This window comes from Pteropus medius, unplaced genomic scaffold (assembly GCF_902729225.1).
Source record: "Pteropus medius unplaced genomic scaffold, Ma_sr-lr_union100, whole genome shotgun sequence".
Lineage (NCBI taxonomy): Eukaryota > Metazoa > Chordata > Mammalia > Chiroptera > Pteropodidae > Pteropus > Pteropus medius.
The window spans coordinates 27774257-27798229 of record NW_024355205.1 but is presented as its reverse complement, the minus strand read 5'-3'; the positions used below and the strand labels follow the sequence as shown (position 1 = coordinate 27798229).

General features: G+C 38.5%; 1 long non-coding RNA gene across 1 annotated transcript in view; it reads left to right on the top strand.

Annotated features, from left to right (window-relative positions):
• The window catches only part of LOC120598711 (uncharacterized), a 153633-nt gene extending 130297 nt beyond the window's left edge, over positions 1-23336 (top strand). The window contains exon 9 of the long non-coding RNA XR_005651717.1: positions 22571-23336. This is a non-coding gene — a long non-coding RNA (uncharacterized LOC120598711). The remainder of the gene's footprint in view (positions 1-22570) is intronic.
• The last annotated feature ends 637 nt before the right edge of the window (positions 23337-23973 follow it).

Sequence of the window (23973 nt, the reverse complement as noted above, 5' to 3'; positions counted from 1 at the left end):
CTAACTACAGAACTTTCTTCTCCTTTTTTCTGGTCAGCAAATATTTACTACCCTCATCTCCATGGAAGGAGTATACCTCCCTGCCCCGCTTACATTTACTTGGTGAATTATTTTAGTCAATTAGGTGTTGAAATGATGTCGGCTTAAAATGCGTTTACACATTAACCTTGCCTTTCTGCCCTTGAAATTTGGGCCCCAGGAAGAACACACGTAGAGATGACAAACCCATCTTGGGGTTGGATCAGGAGTCCAGGTTGATTTAGCCAAGTCATAGCTGACACTCAGACCTGTGAGAATAAATTATTGTTATAAACGACTAGTATTTGAAGTGGTTTTTTTTTTTTTTTTTTTCTAATGTGCAGCATAATCGTGGCAGTAGCTGATGCATCTATTATCATTTTATCCCCGGGTATCTATTAATACACTATATCTGGGTCAGATTGTGTAATGAAAGCCTCCATGGGTTTTCCTGTGTGATTTGGGGAAAAACTCATACCAGGCTTCCTCTATGTATTTACCACATCCTGGAGCTCAAGTCTAGAGACTTATTAAGTTTAAATGCTTTCTGGTCTTCTGGACTCTCCTTCTACAAGAAAGCTTGGGCAGAAGAGTGACTTCTGAAGACTGAATCAGCAAATGTCTTATTGCTATTAATTGTTAAGCAGCTTTAACAGGATAGAACCTGTCAGAGAAGAAAGGTATATGGTGGAAAGAAAGCCTGGAATGGGGAAACGAGCAACGTCAGAGACAAATTTTATGCTCTTTTTATTTTGTCAGGGATCAACCCCAGTCCTGTTATAGCACAGCCCAAACTGAGAATTACCAAATAGTCATCAATGGTAGAATGAATAAGTACATTGTGGTATATTTATACAATGGAATATGACTTCTTGCCTCTAAAATTGTGAGACAATACATTTCTGTTAAGCCACCCAGTTTGTGGTTGCAGTAGCCTTAGGAAACTAATACAGCAATGAAGTGAGCATACTTTTGTTGCATGCAACAACATGAATGATCCTACTGACTATATTTTTCAGTGGGTGAAGCTAGACACTAAAGAGTACATACTATGAAAGTCAATTTATATACATTTCAAACAAAAGGAAAATTAATCTACAGTGGTTTTCTTTAGGATGAGAGGAATAATGAGTGTATGGATCACACTATAGGAAGACTTTCTGGAAACTGTTACATTCTATCTCTTGACCTTGTAGTGGATACATAGGTGTGTTTATTTAGAAATAGTTTATTGAGCTGTGTTTTTAATATTGTTATGCTTTGCATGCATGCTGCATATTTAGACAAATGATTATATAAAACAATATTAATGGGAAGATGAAGCGGGAGAAGAGATTGAAGTGAGAGGATTTAGAATATTTGACATCGTAAGTAAGTATATGGGATGACACAAGATGGCGCCTAGGGCGCAGTGGAGGGTTTGGCTCAGATGGGAGGAAAGGTGTTTCTGTATTTGTTGAGAAGACACTGGAAGCAGAATAACAGAAGTGAGGTTTGTGAAGTCTCTGCTTTATCAGAGTTCTTGTCTTTCCTTTGTCTCAAGTAAAAATTGAGTTTAGTATTAAAAAAATATATTTTTTAGCAAGTCTGTTTGCATTTTCTAAAACTCAGTTAAAAAGCCATCCATTTTTCTGGCAAAGCCGGAGAGCCCTTTTGTCCATATGACACGACTCGTGTTGCTGTGGTAACTGAATGTTTACTAGAGAAAATATCACCAGTTAATAATAGCCTGGATGGAAATAATAGCTACTGCTAGGCCTTCAGAGTTACACACCATCAATTTCCAATTTGCTGAAATAGGTGCAGTTTGCCTTTTGAGTTTCAAAGTTACTTTTTCCAGGCTTCCATGATCCTTCCCCCACACCACGCACCACAGGCCCACACCCACACACCCATGTGCTTCTAAGGAATGTTCTGCTTGTCCAAAATGATGATAGAGGAAAGCTGTCAGGTTGGAGCCTTGTCATAACTTCAACAGTAGGGATAATGCATAAATTAGAAGGTTACTATTTATTGGCTTTGGTTAATAGTGAAATCACAGAGGGAATAATCACGAAAGAGAGTATAATTTATACTATTTCTTATACTCAGTCTTTTCCAGAATCTCATTCCCCAAGAACAAACCAAGAAGCAGATGTGTTGAATTACTCTGTCAAAAATCATGCCTGTGCAAAGCAAAAATGTGTTTCAAGGTATTCAGCCTACTCCCTCCCTGAGTCTGGGCTATTTATGCATTTGTTCATTTATCGAGCAATTGCTTCTCTCCATCATTCTGTCCTTCCTTTTCCACTTCCTTCATTCATTCAACAAATGTTTATTGAGCCAATCACTAACCTGCTTCTCAGGGATAGTGAACCTGTCCCTGCCCTCAGAGGAGCTTGAGATATAGCGAATACAATGTTTTGATGAAGTCACCTCTCCTACCATCAGCCTTCCCACTGAATGCCAACAAACAGTGCAGCTGCAAGTGCACAGCTCATGACTCAGGTTCCATGTCCTCCCACAACGGGCCACGTGTTGGAAGCTGTGTGAAAGTATGGGGGTGGGGGCTAGAGTTTGGTGTCTAAGCTTCTGGGAGGGACATTCTCTCCTCCAAAAGTCAAAAACAAACAACACTCCTGAGAATCTAAGCTTATGTTTTCAGGAAACAACAAAAAACCCCCCAAAAAACTGGAGAAACATTCAGCTACCATGACAACCAATTCTATCACATCTCTTACAAGTCCATGAGGGGAGGAAAATCAGTGAATGGACCAGTTTGACGCTGTGTGAATGTGAAGTAAGAATTGGAGGTCATCTTGAAGGGTTAGATCTTTTCCTCTATGCCAGTAGTCCTCAACACTTAGCATACAGAGAATTACTGGAGAGGTAGGACACGGGTTAAGAAGTGGAGAAATGCAGATTTCTAAGCCCCACATCTAGGCTGTGGTTCAGTATTTTCAAGAGTACAGCTCAGGAATATGCATTTTAACTAGTTGCAATGATGGTGGTCATCTGGCCACATACCTGCCAAAGAAGAGACAGGTTGGTGTTTTAGATAAAACAGTCTAATGTTGGAGGGCACATGAAAGGGGGAAACTGGGGAGCAAGAGAGATCAATTAAAAGAAGAATGTTCCAGGTGATAGATACTAGGCCTGTGCAGCAGCATTAGGTTTGCAGAGGAGGCATCAGCTTTGGAGAGACAGAGGACTTATAATCAATGAAACTTCAAGAAAGATCGAGTCAGGAGGCAGAAGAATTCCACGCCTGACTACCCACGTTCTCCAAGGAGAGAAGTCACGGTGCGAGTATCTCAGCTTCATATTTACTTGTCTCAGTCTGTCTGGACGGCCTTCTGTCTCAGCACCTAACCACGCCCTCAGGTTCTTAGATAGAGACGGTTAAAGTGAATGAAAGGAAAGGGCCATCTGAGTCTGCGGGACATGCATGCAAGGTAATACTGCAATGTGGATTTCTAAAGACTGCAACACGTGTAGAAATGGAGAGGTTTTTAAATTTTATTTTTGTTTGTGTGTTTTCCTATATGAGCATGGTGACAGTTTCTGCCAGGAACTAATGTTTGGAAGGATTGAGGAGGAGGGGCAAGCCAGAAGGTAGGAGGCACTAATGGGTAATGGCTTAGGTGCATTTGAGTTAGACACACTGATTTAGCGCTACCTATTTCAGAGGACCTAAAAATAACTTGTTATACTTTTTTTTCTGCCCTTTAAGATTTCCTGTTGTCTCCTTTCCCTGCTGGGTAGAGCAAAGACAATAAAAGAAATTCTTTGGTGGTGGGTCTGTAGCAAGAAGTAAGGGTCGGAGCAGCAAGTAGCCAAAGGGAAAGTCATGAACAGCTAGCAATGGTGCATTTGGCAGAGTTGGGATACAGGACATCGTGATGCAGATGGAGGAGAGCCGCGGTCTGGAAATCTTTGCACCAGAAACCCTACGCCATTAGCTGCTCTTTGCCTCATCAGAGTCCTCATCCCTTATCGCCCAACTTTAGAGAGAAAGTGAGGAGAGCTGATGAGCAAGCCATTGCTCTATCAGGGCTATCAATGTCGGTTTGGTGTCAGCTGGGCCTGCCCATAAATGTGTGGGACCACAGAATGGGGAATATATCACAAACATTTAAGATTGTACATCATTTTATTGTTTGCTTTATAAGCTGCTTATTCGATAACTAGTTTACATGGTAGCTAGGATGAAGGTCAAGGAAATGGGTACAGTCACGTATATTATTTGCTCTAAGAAATGGAAGAATGAATAGTTAGTTTCAAAATATATGCCTTGGATCTTTCATATGTGTAATAAACATATATCCCCGTCATGGTACTTTCTCTTTAGAAGACGGGTTGACAGACTAACCTGTGAGCCAAATCTTACCATGTCCATTTGTTCACACATCATCTATGGTTGCTTTCTCCCTATGACAGCAGAGTTTCATAGTTGAAGAGACTATACGGTCTGCAAAGCCAAAATTATTTACTATCTGGCTTTTTTACAGACAAAATTTGCCAACCCCTAGTTTAAAAATCTTTAAAAAAGTTAAAGTCACTAGGATGCATTTTTCCAATGATTGATGGCAATAGGAAAGTAGTAAATTTTGAATATTAAAATGGCTGATGTTTCTAAAATGCTTTTACATACATATTAACCTCATGATCCTCATGAAAGAGTTTCGAGGTAGGTATTCTGAAACCTAGTTCATGGATGAATACATGGAGGAGAGTCAAAGCTATTTACCTGATGCTCGCTTTGGGGGACCAGAACCAGCACTCCAAATGTCCTCAGTCTAAATTCATGTGATTTCCATTTTTCTGGTCCCATCCTATAGCTGAGTATACCTACTTATAGAGAAAACTCATCTAATGGAATTTCCAAAGTGCTACGGAGACCTGTGAGCTCCCCAACGTCTCAGCCCAAATCCCAGCATTAGAAATGTATTCTTATGGATCAACAAGTCCTTCTCTGGAGATGTAAGATGCCCTCAGGAGGGCAAGCATGTTTGGTCTGGCTACAAGTCAGTTGCAATTTCAGACAAATGCTTTTAAGTAAATGCTTTTCTCCTGACAAAGAGGAGTGATGTCCAGTGGGGAAAGGGACCTGTGGATGCAAAAAAGAAATATTTTTGAGTGTGGCCAGTGATACAGGGAGACAGATCAGGAGGGGGCATAGGGTAGTCAGGAGACATAAGAAGGGCAAGTCTACAGAAGGTGTTAAGTTCACTCTTCTTATTATTCACAATTCTTTTAGTTCTAATTGGTAGCATAGAGAGAGTGGTGCTTAGGCAAATGGATCATGGATCTAATTTATTTTAGTGATGCTTATATTCTTATCACCCTTTTCCTGCTGCCCTGGGACCAACCTTGTGTTTCATTTTACAGTTGCCTAGATACTGGAAGCCCGAGTGCCAACAAGCTTTCCTAAGACAAGAAATTTGGTTTTGTGAGAACTCTAGAATTATATCCCTAAGGAGGTTTCTTGCCATGAGAGTGTCACTCGAGCAAATTTGTGGACTCTAAATATTCTCCAGGAGATTGTGAAATTTGGGTATGACACTAGCAAATAGAAGAAGAGACAGCAGCAAATGTCAGGACGACATCGTTTCCAGTGTGATATTTTGTATGATACACTGTGTGCTCTGTTCAAAGACGTTCTTGGAGAGAGAAGAAATAATGCCTGTTTCTTTTGTGCCAAGTGATGAATGATCAAGGGAGAAAACTGAGATGAAAATCAGTTTCAGTTTTGAATATCGTTAGAAAGAAGCGAGAACGATGTCCCTTATGTTGGTGGCACCATCTTAAAAAGTGGAAACAGCATGTTTTTCTGTCTCACTTTGCATAGATGACAGAAAATGGTGTTCAGGCCTGATGTGTATGTGACATGGAAATGTTTGTTTGTTTTGAAAAGAACATTCTGTGATAATAGTTGAAATATATGCCCTGGAACTATGAAATTAACTTGGTGAGTAGGTTAATTTACCCATTTTAGGATATTACTAAGTAAATATAGAGAAAGATGCGGTTTTCATAAACAAAACCCAATAAGCATTAGATTTCTGTATTGGTGCTATCTGCTCCTGTTTTTTGGAGAATTTCATTAATGTGTGGAATCTTCCTTCACAGAGTAGTGAGAGAAATGAACTGGGAGTGGTGTTCTTTGGGTTCCATTTCTGTTCTTGCTCATAACTGGATGGCTTTAGGTAGATCATTGTGTTTTTCTTACTTGATTTTCTTATCTGCACAATGAAGGGATTGAATTAGACAACTTCTAAGTTCTCTTTTAATTCTCAGGATGTAATTCTCTGATTCGTTGGGGCTGTGGACTCTAGTGAACTTTCCTCTTCCTTTGTTTCGACACCCCGAAATGCCATTTTCTCCTGACCCGACTCTTTTAAAATTAAATTGTGTCATTTCAGATTCATCAGCTCTCATTCTTTTTCTTTCCAGGAATTTAACCCTCTGTGCTAGAATTTTGGCTTCATGGAATTTGAGGATAGATAGATTAGATCCTCATCTCTTAACCAAAACATCGCTGACAGATCATCACTCTGAATCTTCTTGTTCATCTCCAGGAACAGAGAGCCCATTACTTCCAAACTCAAGGCATTTGTGCTGACTTAATTTTAATTGTGTCAAATATGACTAAAATCTTGCTTGAGTCTCTAATACATTAGATTTCGTTAAGAGTGCAGCTAGTTTATTACTTTTCAATCCACCTATTTGGGTAATATAATAGGCTTATTGCCCCTGCAAGAGTGTATCACACAACCTTTCTAATCAAAGCTTATGAATCACTATGATTTCATCAAGTTTGAAGAGAAGGAATGACTGCCTGGTGGTATGAAGCAGTGCCAAGAAAATCACAAAACACATAGCCCTGTTTTTAACATTTGTGAAAGTGTTACATGTGCAATTTTGCTTCAGAGGGAGGAAGGGTGGTCGGGGAGGCGGGGGAGAGAGAGAGAGTGAGAGAGAAAAACTGGCTTAGCAATAATAATGTGCTTCACATTATAATGAAGGGAAGGATGATAATCCAGGCTGCTTTGAAGAGTCCATTTGGAGTGAGATGTCTACTTATAACATTATAACTGTGCCCATATGAAATAAACGCATCATGTGATTTTGCCCAACATACTTTTCTCTGCTTCATTCCAGTTGTCTGGAGATGATGGAATGAGACAGTGCTAAGTCATAAGCCCACAGTTAGGTAGGAGCATGTAGTCAAAGCAAGCTTGGCAGCCTGGAAGCTTGTTTTATGATACAAGCTTGGTTCGTCTCTTTCTTTCTAAGAAAAGGGATCATCTCTGCCTTTCTGAGAAAAATCACTCTACTGAATGATTCTGGATTTCCCTGGGAAATGAGAGCTCAATGATGAAATATACACATGAGCAGTGGTCAAACTCTTGATAATAAAACATTTAAAAAAACAAATGACCATCCTGAGACTGCTTTTAGTATCAGGAGCTATAAGGAAGGAAATTCCTTCATGTGCGAAGAGATACCTTACCAGGTGGGCTGTGTGAAAATGAAACATGGCTGACGCTTGTAAACTATCTCAGCTGGAGTCTTTCTATTTAAAACGCATCATTTAATCTTCGACCCGATCATAATCAGACTGTTTCAAACAATAAGTGTACTAAACAGTCTGGTTTGTTTTTAAATAACAGGATAAATAAACTTGTTTATTGACACTATACATATCATTGATTTTTTTTTTTTTAGTTGAGGTATCATTGACATATAATATTAATGTTAGCTTTAGGTGTACAACGTAATGACTTGATATTTGAATAGTAATAGTCTAATTTTAATGTTAAGACTCCGTGTCTAATATTTGAAGACATTCATCTTCTTTTCTCCAAAACATATCTCTTTTACATTAAAATGCATATCAATAAGGAAATAGACGATTGATGCAAGCAATTAACAAAACTGAAATTCCGAGGGAGAGGTCTGGAAGGCTGCAGTTTTTAAATTGGGCCTTGAAAAATAACAAACAGAGAGGAAGAAACAGCACAAGGGTATCAGTAACCTTAACTTCTGATTTATTTCAAATTTAGCTGACTTGGGAGCATGATATAGTTCTTCCTATTCTACATTTGTCCCACAAAATGTTTCCTGTATTAAAAAAAAAAAAAGGGAGGCATCTTGGCTGTGTATGTGTGGGGGAGGGTGGTAGAAGATAGCATTTCCAGAGAGTTTTTCTTTTCTGTCTTTCAGTATTTTGCAATCATGTTATAGTTATTAAGTGTTGATATGCCAATCTCATTTGCTCTTGAAGTGAACTATTTAGAATGTTCATCATAATAGTTAAACAGGTTTTTTTTGTCCACCCCACCTACTTATTCCCAAAAATAAGAATCCTACATAAGCTCATATGCAATAATTGTAGACAACTGTTTTCAGCAGTCCCTCTAATCTATAAAACAGATATTTTTTCCATCACAAATTTTCTATTGGAGTTCATTTAAATTTTTTTTTAAAATCTCAAGTGAATATTTTAATTGCTACAAAGTTGAAATGGACAGAATTAAAAATTGATGGATGATTTGATTTTATCAGAGTTAAGTAAAAGGTTATGTAGGACTCATTGGTTTGTCCTATTCCTTGAGAGATTTAAAATTAAGAATTTGGAGACAAACTGGAGATTTGGATTATTTCCAGGCAAAGATTCAGATTTTCTTTTGTTACTGTGTTAGCTTAATTTTTGGCTTGTGATGTCCCATACATGGAAAAGGAAAAGATAAAGAATATATAGCCCTCAATTTGAAACTGTATGGATTCACTTACTAGGCTGATTAGGATTTTGTCAATAGGGTGGGGTATAGACCTGCTACCAACTTCAGCCCTTAGTCACTTGGTTTCATTCTTTGGGCATTTAATTCTAGTTTTCTTTTTCAGAGGTCTCTCTAAGCTGAGCCTCAGATTTAGAAGTTCCTTCTCTGTAACTTTTGCCATCTGGAGCAGACTCTTGCATTTTCACCTCTCGTTCCAAATCTCAGCTGGCATCAATCGTTTCCCCCTTACTTTATGTCGCTCATCTTCCCGTGTTTATTGAACAAGTGCCTGTAACCCAGCAAACGATTGGGTCCAGCCTGAGTCAGGCCAATGTGCTTCGGAGGGAGGCAGACCAGCTCCAGCTCTGACCCGGAGCACTTGGGCGAAAAGCTGCAGATAGGTTATGGCTTCTCCCCGGTAACCACTCCTCACTCAATACTTTTGGGAAGAAAAGTGAATTAAAGGACAAAGATTACTTAGTAGGAATTAATGAAAAGACTTTGTAACAGGTGTGTGATAACTGAGTTCTGCTGTGTCCCTAGCCCTCCCCAGGCCCTCTGCACAATAGAGGAAGATGCGCCTCTGGACCTGTCCACAATTCTGATCTTCTGTCCTTTGTCATACACTTGCCTCTTAGATTTCCTCTGGTTTCAAGCCCATTTTAAGCTTTTTCTTCCCAAGTTCATCCCGAGTCTGCTCCTGTTGTCTCTTTCTTGGCCATTCTGGGTCTCTGCCATATTTCTTAGGCATATTCTTAGTGTTTGCTGGTGAACACATTCTCTTTCTGCCTAGCTGCATGCATTTCTGCCTCTGCCAGGGCCTCTTGGATCCTCTGGTCCTGAAACAGCATTTCAAATATGCTCTTTAGCTATATTTTGACCTCTTATCTACGCATCTCCGCCCCAGTCCTACCTGCTCTCACCGCCAGCCGGTCTGAACTACAAATCAAGGTTTGTTGTCCATCCCATTTGCAATCCCTCTTCTCTATAGTAGTGCTTCTTAAAATTGAATGTGCACACAAATCACAAGGAGAGGTAGGTGAAAGCGGATTCTGAGTCAGTAGGTCTGGCTTGGGCCTCATGGTGTTTCCAGATGGTGTAGGTGCTGCTGGTCCCAGGCTCACACTGTGAGTAGTAAAGCTTAATAGTTCTTTATTTTCATTTCTTGGAGACTGTGCCAGGTTCCCAGGGCTGCCATGACAAAGAGCCATAACCTAGGTGACTCAAAACAACAGAAATGTGTTGTCTCACAGATCCGAAGGCTAAAAGTCCAAAATGAATATGTCTACAGGTCTTTGCTCCCTCTAAAAACTGTAAGGGAACCCTTCCTTGTCCTTTCCTAATTTCTGAGGGTTTGCTGACAAGTTTTGATATTCCTTGACTTATAGATGCATCACTCCAGTCACATGGCAGCCTTCTCCCTGTGTCTTCACATCATCTCCCACTACGTATGTCTGTCTCTGCATCCAAATTTTCTCCTCTTAATAAAGATACTAATCATATTGGATTAAAACCCACCTTAAGAACCTCATCTTAATTTGATTATCTCTATAAAGACACTATTTGCAAATAAGGTTACATTCTGAGGTGTTAGGGTTAGAATAACAACATACCTTTTTTGGGAGCCACTATTCAACCCGTAACAAAGGCCTACTCCATCTCCCATTTTTTAGAAAGTGTAAGACTTCCTTTTTCTCTTCTCTAGTAATTTTTTTTTTAAGTGGAATTCACTACTTTGATCAACAACTGAAACATGAGAAATTAAGGATTTTTAAATTTAGAATGGGCCAAATTTGGAACCACCAATGAAAAAGCAGTAGTATTGAAATATTTAAAAAAAAAAAAAAAAAGCAGCCCGGTGCTTTATTCTTCCAGGTATAACAGTCGGCAAAGCTTGGATTTCCAAGCTGACTGGTTCTAAAATTTGAATCCTAACCCGTTGCTTATTAGTTATGAGATTTTTGAGGACAACGTACTTGCTTATGCTGAACTTGTTTCCTCATAAGAAAAATGGGTATAATGATACTTGGTATGTAAAGGGTGGTTGGGAGGATCAAAAAGGCTTTCAGAGCACCTGGTGGGGAGTAGACATTAAATATGTGTGATCATTTGTTTTGTAGTATAAGTCTTTGTTCTTAATATCTCAGTAGAACCGTCAGTGGTACTTAAGGCAGGTCACCCAATGGGCCATCCAGGGCAGCCAGGTCAGCTTTTGAGCTTCTGCCCTTTTCTCCTTCTGTATAAACCACAACAGTGGTTCAGAGGAGCAAAAAAGGACAAAGGGACTGCATTTCATTGATTTTCTGTGCAATTTCCCATCATAGATCTAAAAGAAAAATACTGTTTCCTCCTACACATCTATATTTTAATGTATATCATCATTTTCCTTGTTGTATTCACAATTTTTTATATAAATAATTTCCCCTAACTCTATGCCATACAGAAATATTTCCATCCTTTGATTGTTGATTGTATACAGAGAGGTGCATTTGAAATGTTGCTGCTTCTAAAATGAATGTAGCGGGACTCACTATAATAGAGGTCATTCACTTTGATGTTTGAATGAAAAATGACATTATCTGTTGCTAGTCCAGCATCTGGACTCTCATTGCTTGGTCATTTATGTTGGAGATAGAGTTTTCAAAGTAGAGTCTGAATGAAAAATAGGAATGGTTGAGGGGAACATACTGTAGTTGCAAATTCATTTGTTTTCTAGATCTGTGTGAATCACTGCAAAAGTAAAATGTTAATGCTTAGGCTAGGTTGGGGTTCCCAGTTGAATGTGAAACAAATATTACTTAGCTTTCATATACCAACCACATTGGGAGCTTACACACCTAAACAGTCATGCATGCAACAGCGGAAAACTTTGTCCTCATGTTTCTGTTAATGTCGAGGCAGATGTTGTTCCTGAACTGGCCTCTTATCACACGTCCATATAAACTACTCAGAGGATACTGTGTGTGTGTGTGTGGAGGGGGGGGCTAATTGAGTGTGCAAACAATACACACACATAAAATGTACATACTCATTTATTTCTGTATTTCGTAATTGTCAAAGGAAAAAAAAACAACTTTATTTTTTAATGAATAAAGTCAAAACTTTTTTTAAAGATTATTTGATCCATGCCCCCACCCCAAATATCCAGAAGGGTAGAGGGGTTCAAAAGATTGTCAGAGGAAAAAGGCACTCGTAGATGAGTTTACTCGAAGTGAAGAGTTTTACTTCAGTCATTTCACAAGTGAGACAGACCGAAAGAAACTAGCAGGGCATTCTGAATGCTTGCATCTGGTTTGCTTCAAATGGTTTCACATTCATGGAGTTTCAAATAAAAATAAAGTTCGTAGCAAAATGAAATGCTATTTAAACCATGTGAACTGGAGCCAGTGAAAAAATCCATCCTCATAACCACAATGTGTGAAGTTCTGCTTGGTAAGTCATTTTTCAGAGAAGGTATGCAAAATTAAACCAGATACACCTGGGTGCTTGGGTTAGTTCTTGGGGTTAAATTAGGTCAGCCTTTCCCATCTAGTGTCTCAGCATGCAATTTGCTCAATTTTTTCTCTAACAATTATTTATGGAGCTTCTATGTGATAGATATTGCTATAGGTGTGTTAGTGGTACAGTAATGTTCTATGTAGCATATGGTTCATGACACTGAGGAGTATATACTCTATTGGCAAAGACAAAAATACATGTTTTTGTGTGGTAGAATAATTTATTGAGTACTACTAGTAAAACGGGGGAAAGAAGTAAAATTAGTTGCTCACCTCCTTAGGCCAAGGAGCTAGAAATAGATGGTTCTTTACAGTGGTTCCTCCTAGGATTTCTGTACTGAGACAAAGGGGATTATCACTATTATGAAAAGCATAGATCGCTACTGTGCAGGGTTTGGGGGAGAACTCTTCCATAGTCAATCACAAAAGTTACATGGATCAGGCACCTCAAATAGGCATTATCTATTTGTGTTAGTCAGGGTTCTCCAGAGAAACAGAATCAACAGGAGATATATGGGGGAGGGGGGATATTTTAAGGAATTAGTTCACGTGATTGTGGAGGCTTTGCAAGTCCAAAATCTGCAAAGTGGGCTGGCAGGCAGGAGATTCATGGAAGAGTCACAGTCCAAATCCAAAGGCAATCTCCTGGCAGAACTTCTTCTTACTCAGGGGAAGTCAGTCTTTGTTCTGTATATGCATTCAATTGATTGGATGAGGCCCACCCACATTATGGAGGGCAATCTGCTTTAATCGAAGTCCACTGATTTAAATGTTAATCTCCTTTAAAAACTTTCATAGAATAGCATTTGAACACATATCTGGACACTGTAACCCAGCCAAGTTGACACAGCGTTAACCATCACACTGACATTGATAGTCTGGAGTACAAATTGAGATAGATTGTCTCAGCAAATACTAGTCCCCATACCACATACACTCACATACAGTCTTGCCTAGTTTCAGAAGAATATTGAGATTGCGACTTATATTTGTTGGAGGATGGCACCCACAAATGTTAACCAGAAACAGTAACATAAAAGCAAAATATTGGTGAGGTATCTCAGGGAACCAGAAAGTAGTCAGAGAGTGTATCTTCTCTGGTCTCATAGGAGTCCTGGCTTCTTTGGCACTCTGCTTTGCTGCAGAGAGCCAAGATGGGATGAGTAGAGCTAGAGGATGGGTAGAGCTACAGGCTAGCTTCCCAACCTAGTGACTCATGCCCATTGCAAAAATCAGCATGGCAAACCATTGTCTCTTATGGTAGTTAGCAGAACATGGCCTTCCAATTTCCTGATACAGGAAATCAGAGAAAAGGTCTCGACTTAGTGGTGAAGAGTTGTGGCTGGAGTTAGACTCAGGTAGAGAACCAAGCTACCACTTGTTAGAGTTGACTCAACACCTGGGTACCTTTCAGCCTCAAAGCGTTTTCACCCTCACCTTCCACCTCTCATCCTCTATGTTATGGAATTATGTAAAAATACCAATAAATATCTGTTTTATAAGGCTGAGGTCTTTTTTTGAGGCCACAAATTTAAAAATTTCCACTTTCTTTCTTCCCACCCCACTTCCAGACCCTGCGAGATGACAGTTCAAGAGAATATTATTTCTGATTAAATTTTCTTTTTAGAATGTGTCCTTATCTGATATAGTATATAGTTTACTATTTTAAATTAAATTAAAAAATTTTTTAAATTGCTTATTTTTTTCCTGATTACTAGTATGTAAACTCCATGGAGGCAGAGATTTTTTTTGTTTTGTTTTGATCACCACCTTATTCTCGGTGCTTGGAACAGCATCTAGCATACAGTAGGCACTCAATAAATATCGAATTAATAACTAAATAACTCCCCTGGTTGGAATGCAGCTAGTGTGGGTTGGAAAGAATTTCTCCAAGGGGAGATAGTGCCTTTTGGGAGGCAGAAAATTTACCTACTACCCAAACTTACCTACCTAATGCTTGAAGACATTAGGGCAATAGAGCCTGTTAGCCTTTGAATGAGTGCTGGGGGTACTATTCTTAAGTCAAGGTAGAAACCTGGTTCTATCTTCTGGATGAATTCTGGATGGGGAATAAATTTTCTCTGTGGGATGAAAATAATCATTTAGTGAGAAAATCAATCAGACTAAAAAGTCAAAGCACTTAATTGGTTTGTTTTTCTTTTCCCCTTTCAGGTAGATAGACAGGTCTTTCGTACCAAGGAGGTATGTATATTTTGTAAAAGCTAAAGTCCATCTAAGAGATTGCGATAGGTATCCGGAGAGAAAGAGAATGGGGAGGGACAGAGAAGTGGGGAGACCTTTGAGAATTGAGTTGGGGTAGAGAAAAAGGAGAATGGTCAAGAACTAAAAGAAAATGGGGAGTAAGTGGTGGTTCCCAGACAGAGTGTGGATCCAAGCTCTTCTGGTTGGTGTTGCCCTTAGCTACCATACCCTAGAGGCTGGATTGCAACAAGGGCCTGAACTAAGAGAACCACCAAACCACCACTGAGTAGAAACCAGAAATCTTAGTCCTGTCTGTGATGGACAGATGGTGAGAGCCTCCCTTCCCACTTTAGAAATCCCATTAGCAACCTGGATTCTGGAGCTGCCCTGAAATGGTTAGGGCTCCAGGGCTGTTTGGGACTAATTTTCATATGACCTCTGTGGATTAGGGACTCTGGGATAGATTATAAATTAGATCTAAAGTTAAAAAAATAAAAATAGTGGATTTAAAGTGAAAAAAAAAAAAGTTAAAAAATAACTCTATGGACTAAGATTCCTAACTGTTATATTTATAAAGCTAGGTGGAGGACGAAATGCTGGAGGGATTCTAAAGAGCAAACGATGACTTTAATCTGATCATCAAGAAAGACTCTATTAAAAAATTAACATCTGAGTTTACCTTGACAACTGGGCAAAATGAGAGCAACTCATTACTGCTCATCCTTTCTGGGTGGAAAGTTTTGGTCTTTTTCTTCAGTTCCAGTTTATTTCCTCTGACTTCTTATAAGCGATAGAGGCTTGTGGACCATGCGCCCTTCACTTGTCTCCTAACTCTATGTGCCTCTCTTCATCCATCCTGTTTCCCAATTGTGACTGTGGTGCTCTAAGGTTGTATATTTCATGGGTCCTACTTTAAGCTCCAGTGATAGTCGACATATACAATCTTTGAATTTGTAGAAACATACATTTTCATTTCTCTCTTTTATTCCTTCTCCCACTTACCTCTCCTTCCCTTTTTTATTTTATCAGTTTAGCATGCCTTGATTTTAAAAATATCTCTCCTCTCCAACCTCAACATCAATTTTCATCAGTCTGAGCAACTAGAACTCTAAAGTAGAATTAGAGATAAAAATGGGATGGAAATGAGGTAATAGATGTACACATGTTTTTAAAAGATCAAACTATAATATATTATTACATATCCAAATTAAAAAAAAAGACACTAAATAATCTTTTTTATACTGCCACAGAAACAATTTAACAAAAGAAACAATATGAGATGCCAAGGGGTTCAAATGAAACAGGAGTTTAGTGGTTGCTGCTGTGTTGAAGACTTTGAACCATACATCTTAAAGCAGCAATAATACAATTTTACTTTAGAGTTCTGATGGTAGAAAGTTTATTGATCACAACTCCTCCAAGTTCTCTAGAAGTTTGTAGGCTCCCTTGTCTTCTTATCTTCAATCACTCAGTTTTTTTAAAGAGTGTTAGATAGTGAGCATTTTCTCCTTACATATGTTAAAAAAAAACTTTCACATAAAAATCAAAGATATTGTTCTTTGATTTTTTTAACTAGGAAAGTTTCTTCCTCTTCCTCTCCCCCCTCCCCCACCTTCTTTTCAGCAGCTTAAACTTTAAAGAAGAATTAATGTTAATGTTTCTCCAATGAAACACTTCCAAAAAATTAAAGAGGGAACACCCCCAAACTCATTATACAAGGTCAACAACAACAACAACAACAACAACAAAACAAACAATCTGATTAAAAAATGGACAGAGGACATGAATAGACATTTCTCTAAGGAGGACACACAAATGGCCAAAAGACATGGGAAAAGATGCTTAACATCACTAATCATCAGGGAAATGCAAATCAAAGCCACTATGAGATACCACCTCAAAGTTGTCAGGATGGCTATTATTAATAAGTTAATAACAAGTATTAGAGAAGTTGTGAAGGAAAGGGAACACTTATGCATTGTTGGTATAGCCACTATGGAAAACAGCATGGAGGTTCCTCAGGAAATTAAAAATAGAATTACCATATAATCCAGAAATTCTACTTCTGGGTTTATATCCAAAGGGAATAAAGTTACTATCTTGAAGAAATATCTGCACCCCCTACCACTGAAGCATTCTTCACAATATCCAAGACACGGGAACAACTTAACCGCCCATTAACACATAAATGGATAAAGAAAATAGGACACACACACACACACACACACACACAAATATTATTTAGCCATAAAAAGAAGAAAATTCTGCCAATTGTGACAACGTGGATGGACTTTGAGGGCATTTAGCTAAGTGAAATAAGTTAAACAGAGAAAGAAAAATACTGTCTGATCTCACTTATATGCGGAATATTTTTTTTTTTAAAGTTTGGTCTCTTCATCTTTAAGGAGGGTGAAACAACTAGATTGTTGCCCTCAACTTTTTGTCCTTTCCTTTTTTTAGATCCTGATATCTCAAGGCTTGCCTGTTTTCTTAGTTCTTCAAAAATTTATTTATAAATTTACATACATTTATATACATATATTTATATCTATCTGTTATCTATAATATTTTATCCATATTTTCTAGTTGTTTTCAGTGGAATGCTTAGTATAACAGAGCTAGTAAAATTGACAAGTGGTAAATTAGACCAGAAAATATTTGTGTTAAATTCTGGTTATTAAAGGTACTAAATCCTAAACTAAAACTTTCAATATAGTGATACTATTGAAAAAGTAATTTCAATCCTAGGAGTAGCTAACTAATTCACAATGATTAATTCTTAGAGTAGGGTTAGAAACGTTACCACATCATTGATGAATTAAGGCACAGATGGATATTTATATAGATTTCATGTGAGTGTCTTAGGTTTTCCACTATGAGAGCAAAGCCGAAGGCCAGAACAATTACTCAGGAAATTTGGAGCAAAATGTTTAAAAGGTCTCTGTAATTTATTTCCTCACCGAAATAATATATGTTTTGTTGCTCAACTGTATTTAACACATAACATGCAGATTATGAGTGTCCATGTAGAGGGGAGAAAGATATATAGAGCTGATGCAAATTCTCCAAAAATTATCCAAGAACGTATAGTTTTATTTCATTATTCATGCTATGTTGCAGTTAATTTTTTTCATATTTGCATACAGTGTTCTAAACATATGAACATCCTATTGCATAAGATTAACACACCATATGGTTGTGGAAGTCAAAGATAATTAAAAATGGCAGGCATTCTGGGAACACATCATCATAAAAGTAAAAAGGTCAAAATGAGAACATAATCTAGAAGGTGAAGAATCAAAATCTCTTTTTTTGAATCGTATCTCTTATGTACTTCAGTAAAGTTTCCTTTTCTAAAACAAAGATTGCTCTTCAGCCAACTGAAAGAAGCTTCTATAGAATCTTTTGCAGTTAGTTTGGGATTGTAAGGAGAAGATAGACAGAGGAGTGGGCAAAGCATATTATGTTTATCTGCTTTATTACAAGGTGAATATTTTTCTAGAATGTCTGTGAATACTGGATGGAAGTGCTGTGTGATACTGAAGACAAGGCATAGTAGACTGTTCATGCTGCTCAAATGGCCCAATAGTTAACATACGTACCACTTTTAACTCCAAAGTTTTAAATTTATTTTTATGTTACTTTTGCACTTATATTAGAAAAAAAAAAGCCAGTCCTCTGATTTCACATATTGGAAGAGTTAGTCTTCAAAATTCTAAAATAGACTGAATAGGATCAGATGATTAGTGCCCTAAATTGCTGACCTAGTTTGTCTTCTTCCTGTTTAGTTTCCTTATAATTATGAACTGCCCGTGACTTCAAAAAATAATGTTTATGATTCTGTAAAATGGAATTTTAAGCTTCACATGGGTATGTGGTCATAAGATTGTATTATTTTTCAACAAACATTTCCTATTTTGGTGGAAAGTTTCATATTGCCCACTTTTATTGAGAAATTTTATGTAATTGGTTTAGAAAAGAGTCTATTGAAAAATAGTTTTATTTTGTGAAGGGTCCTGGGTGACTTTCTTGTGGCCCTGAGATATCGTTCTTCATCCATTCTATGTGGCAGTTACGGACCTTACAGCCATCGCCCGAATATACTGAGTTCACTGTCAGCACTGTGTACTTGCAGCTTGTCTGATGTGAATGCTCCTCCCTCCACACCCTTTTCCTCATGATTCAAAGCTAAACTAAAATGGTATCTTCATGAGAACTCCAAAGCTTCATGTAGAAAGTCATTCTTATATTGTGACAATTAACGCACACTGTCATAGTTGTTAACGTATTTATTTCTCCCTGTTGAATTTGAATTTGTATGGGGGCAAAGATGGTATCGTATTACTGTTCTTTAAATGACCGATATTTAATGTGGTGATAGATATGAGTAAATAATTAATAAATCTTTACCGAATGCATCTAAATTAAAATCCCAAAGTCTAGCATTTCTTTCAACATAATGTGTCTTACATTCAAATTTTCACTATTCTTATCATTGTTTAATTAAACATCATCTGGGAAGGGCAAGAGTGTATATTTGTTAATGTGTGGCTCTGTGAAATATCTGATACTTGATATTGTATTATTTCTAAAGATATACAGATTTTAATTAACTAACATATGCTTTTGAAAGAATGTTCATATTGGCACGCCTAGACAAATTTAATCTCTCATCCCTTTAGAGGTATTCAGCATATCTAAAATGAGCGATGGTAATAATGCATTCACTGATTCAGTCTTAGCAGACCGTCACGCCAGTTCACTTTGAACGGAACTCTTTGAGGTGTTAGAAGATGGGTGGAAGTCAAGTGTCCCTTTGATGGGAGATTCTTTCTCTCTGGAATCTTAGTGCCCAAACATATATAGGAAAAGAAAGAACTGACTGCTTTTTCTCAGTAAGAAACAAAAATCTACGTTTTCCCTACATGAGAACCGACTTTTAGTGAAAATATTGCATTTGGAGATTATCATCACCTCATTTAATTACAGTAGGAACTAATATGCTATTGGGAACATGGCAATATTCTCGATTATTGTGTATAATGTTCACACAGAGGAATTTCACCATCGTATTAAAGTTACCCAGATCAAGAAATAAATACGATTTTTGCTAGTAAAAAATTTGTCTTTATAGGAAAATAATGGCTTGTTTGTGAAGAAAAATGTTCTGAGGTTACTTGCAATTTTCTTATTCATGAAACAAATATTATCTGTTTACTATTATATTTATTTAGTACCATTGTGCATAAGGCATTGCTCACATATTTATTAATTCTGGATGCTACTCAAATTCAACTTACACCCAGATTCTTCAACTTTGATGGAATTCTTTAGAATCATTAATATTTCTCCATGTTCTCCAGTATTTCAGGTAATCATGCATATCCACTGCATGGGCCAGTAATTCTATTAAGGTTCTATAGATGTCCAACTGTGTTTGCTACCCCAAGAACATTCAGTTCCTGGAAGTTGAAAACATATCTCTAAGCAGCTCATAAATTCTGGCTTCAGGTTTAAACTGATGTCAGATGCCAGAGTCAATAACCCCCTAAGTTGGCGTGATCTCAATTCCATATGGTCCCATTAACCCACTTGATCTTAAAGTGCAAATCTGCTCCATAGATGATTATCTGAGCCAGCCTACGTCTTATGGAGAAGCAAGGCATCCTCAGTTCAGATATGTAAAGAGAGATTCATTACTTTGAAGTTCTAAAGTTATTTTCTCTAAAATACTTGGGAATCCTGGGAATCGTCAAGCGTGTGGGTACTGAGAGCACATAAAAACCATTTGGAGGGGGTAAAGAGTGACATTTGGGGCCCACACCCCAACACAATCTGGTTAACTGCACTGAGTTGTGAAAGCAGACTCTAGAGGTTATATACAGGTGGTCCGAAGATTATACTTTGGGAAGTACTGCCTTGAGCCTTATAATTCCTCATTTTGGTGGGTTTATGAGCCAGCTGCAGAACCGCAAGAGCTGGTAAAAAGATTCTTCTCGGAGCAGAAAGCTTCAGGGGAAGGTTATGAGGATTGAGGAGCAGGGTACTGAGAAAGAAGGTAGAGAACCTAAAAATATTTTGTTCATTTAAAAAATATTACCAGTTGTCTGTGTTCATAATTTGTAATGAGGAATCATTTGGAATTATAATCGTATTCTAGTGAAAAAAGACTGCTGAAATAATTAAGGGAGTTGACTTTACATCAATGAGGAGTGTGTGGCTTTTGTCTTTGGTGATACCTAAGTGAGGTTCCACTCATTGCGCCAATCAAGCCTCTATCCCTGGACCAGGTGCTCTATAATTCTGTCCTGGATGCACCTCATGGGGCGGGGGTGGGGAGAATCTAACTGTGGGGATGGTAGTTGCAGTCAGATTTGAAAAGGACCCCCTCTCACAGGGAGCAGTATAACCCTGCTTTTTAGGAAAAGGATGGAGCTGGATTCTGATCTTTGGCCTCAGCCAAAGCTAGAAATCCGGTGAGAGACCTTCATGGTCAGCTGTCAGTCCAGGGATTGCCTGCAAATACACATCCTGCTATCATATTCCAGGAGATGGGCTCCAGCCATGTGTGAGCTTAATCCACATTTTATATGTACATCCATTCATTCTCTCACTTGTTGATTCTACTAACATTTCTTAAAGATCCGTCCATATGTGCCAGGTCCTGTACTAAATGATGGAAATGAAACCATAACTGGAATTTAGTTTAGTGAGAGAGACAGACGAGGACAGATTACAATATTGGATGGCAAGTGCTATGACAGAAAAATACGGGGTGCTAAGGGAGCATAAAGGAAGAGAAGCTTGCTCAGACATGGGGATGCAGGAGGGCTTTCCAGTGGCAGGAGAATCTGAGCTGTGAGGGATATTATTGGTCAAAGATTTAAACTAATATTGGGGCAGACAAAGGGGATGACTCGTGAGAGTCATGAAATAGGAGAGGTGTGATCAAGGAACAGAAAATCCACATATATGTGGAAAACCTGGAAACCTGAGCATACATGTAGCAAAGGAAGAGATTGCAGAGGCAAGCATGGAGGAAATGAAACATCACTGGGTTTAGAGAATTTAGAAATGAATAGGCACTGCCCTCGATAAATTCATATTTGGGAATGGCTCACATCTTATCTCTCTTCTCGTCTCTTCCCTTCCTTCCTTCCTTCCTTCCTTCCTTCCTTCCTTCCTTCCTTCCTTCCTTCCTTCCTTCCTTCCTTCCTTCCTTCCTTCTTCCTTCCTTCCTTTCTTTTCTTTCTTTCTTTCTTTTCTTTCTTTCTTTCTTTTCTTTCTTTCTTTCTTTCTCTTTCTTTCTTTCCTTTCTTTCTTTCTTTCTTTCTTTCTTTCTTTCTTTCTTTCTTTCTCAACAACACTGTATGGCTACTCTCTTCCTCCTCTCTCTCTCTCCTCCTCCCTCTCTCCTTCCCTCCCTCCCTCTCTCTGTCTCTCTTCTCTCTCTCTTTTTTTTTTAAATAAATTTATGGACAAATTGGGAACATATATCACCCAAACTCGATAGAGTTCACTCATCAATTTAGATCCCAATACAAGCAAATCAAACCATGTGTTTTATTAAAATTGTAATCTGTAATTAACCTTAAGCTTAAACTAAAAAATATCAAGATGATGAAGTTTTATTTAATAGGTATAAGTAACATTCGTGGACTCTCACCATGTGCTGGAAACTTTTCTGAACACTTTGCAAATATTAATACATTTAATTCTTATAAACAACCCTTAGCATAGATATGGTTATTATTTTCTTATTACAGGTGAGGAAACAAGCATAGAGAAGTTAAGTAATTTGCTTAAGTTACATCAGAGCTTCTCACTGCAGAAGTCTAACTCCAGAGTCTATCTTCTTTGCTCTTATGTCATACAGGCTTTCTGATTTAAGAAATTGTCCATATGAAAAATCAGAGTGATAGCATTTCTCTAGTGGGTGAGAAGTGTAACTTAGGATTCAAAGCGGCTGGTTTATAATCAGAAATAGAAGGAACCACCATCTTTACCAGCAGAAAATGTGCAGAGGAGGCATATTTTGGACCTCTTGGACATCACTCTAAGTCCTCACGGTCCCATCTGTTCCTTCAGGTACCACCTCAGAGTGCCCAGTTTTCACCGTTTGTGCAGATGAGACGGACCTGCTGGCATCTCTTCTTGATCTTCCATCGACACCACTTGCTTTTTGCCCTGGGGATTCTCACTTGTCGCTGTGGGAGCCCACTTGGCCCTCATGTATGTGCAACCTGGAAATTAAGAAGAGTTAACATCCATGGCATCACCTTGAACCAGTGGGGAAGGGAGAGAGACCAAACACATCAATGTTTTCTCCTAGTTTTAAGATGCATTTCATAAGACTCCTGAGTAGTCTTGTTGGTTTGAGCCCTGTCAGTTGCAGCAGCTGGCCATCTCGATGATGCAACCTTGTACTGGCTTTCCCTCATTCCCTGACTCACTCCTCCTGGACTTTACTCCTGCTCTATGGGATCACATTTGCACATACACAGCAGATATGCAAACCTTTGTCTCAGACTCTGCTTTGTTCTGCTTTGGAGGAGCACGGGCTAAGAACATAGAACAAAACAATGAGTTTGGACATTGGTCTAAAACAAATGCCAGAGTAATTTGGTAATTAATTATGGTAGAATATGGTAGAATATGCTATTTCTACAGGAATAAAACAACACTGATTCTCTTTTTAAGTTTAAAATTGGAAGATGAGAGGTGTACAGAAGTCTCCGCTCTCTGGTCCTGATGCAAAACTCCTTAAGATTTTCCTCTGAAGTACAGAAATAGGAAGCTCTCAGCAGACAGAGCTTATTGTAGTAAAGTTAGTTGGCTTTGATTATCAAGTGAAAGAAAGGCTGCTGTTCCACACTGAGGGAAATTTGGAACCACTAGTGTGTTTTTTGGTACTCCCATGCCCAACTGTGATTGGAGGGGAGGGTAATGGACAAGTGCAGCAGCCATGACGTAATGATTGCACGGAGACCAAAGACTCATACCCTCAGAGATGAGGGTTTGGATCACCACACTGCTAAGAAGCCTAGACCAACAGAAGTGCAAGCTGAGGGCATGGAGAATCTAGAATAGGTTGTTAAGGCGGCAGAGATAGGTGTCACTTCTAGCCTTGAGACCAGCTGTGATGGAGAGGGCCGTAGTTCATCCCACTAACCTTCATTTTCTAAGCTCTGTTGGAAAATGAGACCAATTAGAATCCTGAAGAAGATGTTCCTAAATGGGGATGACTTATTATTAGAAGGCAGTAGATCCAAGTTCTTAAAATAGGGCGGACTGTAGTGGGTACGATCATGTGCCATCTACATTACCCTCTCAAGAGCCAATGTGCTCATTCTCCAACTCTACATATATTGGCTGCTGATGACTTGAATTATGTTCCTTTCCAGGAATTGCCCTTAGTGGAAGGACACTTTTACTCAAGGTTATGTGCCCTTGCTGGCTGCAGCCAGCATCTAATAACATGTCGGTTGTTT